The sequence below is a fragment of the Penaeus vannamei genome, chromosome 17, assembly GCF_042767895.1.
Source record: "Penaeus vannamei isolate JL-2024 chromosome 17, ASM4276789v1, whole genome shotgun sequence".
Lineage (NCBI taxonomy): Eukaryota > Metazoa > Arthropoda > Malacostraca > Decapoda > Penaeidae > Penaeus > Penaeus vannamei.
This window is the reverse complement of record NC_091565.1, coordinates 32,948,841-32,951,340: the sequence shown is the minus strand read 5'-3', so window position 1 is coordinate 32,951,340 and position 2,500 is coordinate 32,948,841. Positions and strand designations below refer to the sequence as shown.

At 38.3% G+C, this 2,500-nt stretch overlaps 1 protein-coding gene across 1 annotated transcript in view; it reads left to right on the top strand.

The window, feature by feature from the left end:
• Positions 1 to 2,500, top strand: part of LOC138864669 (uncharacterized) — a 79,539-nt gene that overhangs the window by 23,390 nt on the left and 53,649 nt on the right. The gene's annotated exons all lie outside the window — the stretch shown is intronic.

The following is a 2,500-nucleotide window of genomic DNA, read 5'->3' as shown; positions in this document are numbered from 1 at the left end:
CTTGGAATTGATTTAAAAGAGGGTTCCGATTTTTTTTTTTTTTTTTTTGAGGGGGATTTGATGGGTTCAAGGGGGAGAAGAAGAAGGTTTTTGGAATCGCTTTTTTTTTTTTTGGGGGGGGGGGGGGTGTCGAATCCATGTTGGTGCAAGGATTGGAATTGATTTTAAAGAAGGGTTTTGAATTTATATTTTGGAGGGGGATTTGAGATGGGTTCATCTTTCTCTCTGTCTCTTTTTTTTTCTCTTTTTCTTTTTTTTTCTCTCTCTGTCTCTTCTGTTTTTTTTTTTTTTTTTTTTTTTTTTTGAGGGGGATTGATGGGTTCAAGGGGAGAAGAAGAAGGTTTTGGAATCGCTTTTTTTTTTTGGGGGTGCTCGAATCCATGTTGGTGAGGCGATTGGAATCTGACGTAAAGAAGGGTTTTGAATTTATATTTTTGGAGGGGGATTTGAGATGGGTTCATCTCTCTCTCTCTCTCTCTCTCTTTCTGTTCCTCTCTTTTTCTCTTTCTCTCTCTCTCTCTCTGTTTTTTTTTTTTTTTTTTTTTGAGGGGGATTGATGGGTTCAAGGGGAGAAGAAGAAAGGTTTTGGAATCGCTTTTTTTTTTTTTTTTTTTGGGGGGGGGGGGTGTTTCGAGATCCATGTTGGTGAGGCGATTGAATTGATTTTAAAGAAGGAGTTTTGAATTTATATTTTGAGGGGGATTTGAGATGGGTTCATCTCTCTCTCTCTCTCTCTCTCTTTCTCTCTCTCTGTCATTCTCTCTCTCTCTCTCTCCTGTTTTTTTTTTTTTTCTCACTGTTTTTTTTTGAGGGGGATTGATGGGTTCAAGGGGAGAAGAAGAAGGTTTTGGAATCGCTTTTTTTTTTTTTTTGGAGGGGTGTTTCGAATCCATGTTGGTGAGGCGATTGGAATTGATTTTAAAGAAGGGTTTTGAATTTTATATTTTGGAGGGGATTTGAGATAATTGGGTTCTTGTCTATCTCTCTCTCTCTCTCTCTTCTCTTTTCTCTTCTCTCTTTCTCTCTCTCTATCTCCCTGTTTTTTTTTTTTTTTTCTTTTTTTTTTTTTGAGGGGGATTGATGGGTTCAAGGGGAGAAGAAGAAGGTTTTGGAATCGCTTTTTTTTTTTTTTTTTTTTTTGGTGGGGGGGGGGGGTGTTTCTGAGATCCATGTTGGTGAGGCGATTGGAATTGATTTTAAAGAAGGGTTTTTGAATTTATATTTTGGAGGGGGATTTGAGATGGGTTCATCTCTCTCTCTCTCTCTTCTTTCTTTCTTCTCTTCTTCTCTCTTTCTCTCTCTCTCTGTTTCCTGTTTTTTTGTTTTTTTTTTTTTGAGGGGGATTGATGGGTTCAAGGGGAGAAGAAGAAGGTTTTGGAATCGCTTTTTTTTTTTTTTGGGGGGGGGGGGGTGTTTCGAATCCATGTTGGTGAGGCGATTGGAATTGATTTTAAAGAAGGGTTTTGAATTTATATTTTGGAGGGGGATTTGAGATGGGTTCATCTCTCTCTCTCTCTCTCTCTTTCTCTTTCTCTTTCTCTTTCTCTCTCTCTCTCTCTCCTGTTTTTTTTTTTTTTTTTTTTTGATGGGGGATTGGATGGGTTCCAAGGGGAGAAGAAGAAGGTTTTGGAATCAGCTTTCTCTCTCTGTCTCTCTGTCTCTCTGTCTCTCTGTCTCTCTCTCTCTCTCTCTCTCTCTCTCTCTCTCTCTCTCTCTCTCTCTCTCTCTCTCTCTCTCTCTCTCTCTGTCTCTCTTCTCTCTCTCTCTCTCGTTTCGAATTCTTTTTGGTAGAGGCAGATTGGAGATTGATTTAAAAAGGGGTTTTGAATCTATATTTTTGAGGGGGATTTGAGATGGAGTTCATGGGATTAAAGAAAGGAGGTCCTCGATGTTTTTCTTTCTTTTTTTTTAAGGTTTCGAATTCCAATCACTTCATGAAAAGAGTTTGGAAATTGATTTTAAAAGGGAGGGGTTCCGATTTTTTTTTTTTTTTTTTTTTTTTTGAGGGGGATTGATGGGTTCAAGGGGAGAAATATTAGGTTTTTGGAATCGCTTTTTTGGGGGGGGGGGGGGGGGGGGGGAGGTGCTTTCGAATCCATGTTGGTGAGGCGATTGGAATTGATTTTTAAGAGGGTTTTTTTAATTCATTTTTTTGAGGGGGATTTGAGATGGGTTCAGGGGGATGAGAAGGTATTTTCAAATTTTATTCGAATTCATTTTGGTGAAAGGTTTTCGAACCGGTTAAAAAAAAGGAAGTTTGGAATTGATTTAAAAGAAGGGTTTCGAATTTCTTTTTTTGGAAAGGGATGTCGAGTGGAAGAAGAATTGTTTTTTTTTGTGTGTTTTTTTTGTAGAAGTTTTGAATTCATTTTGGTGAGGCGTTTGGAACTGAATTTAAAGAGAAATTTGGAACTGCTTTTAAAGAGGGGTTTAGAATTCCCTTTTTGGAGAGGGATTTCTAGAGAGAGAGAGGGGGGGAGAGAGAGAGAGAGAGAGAGAG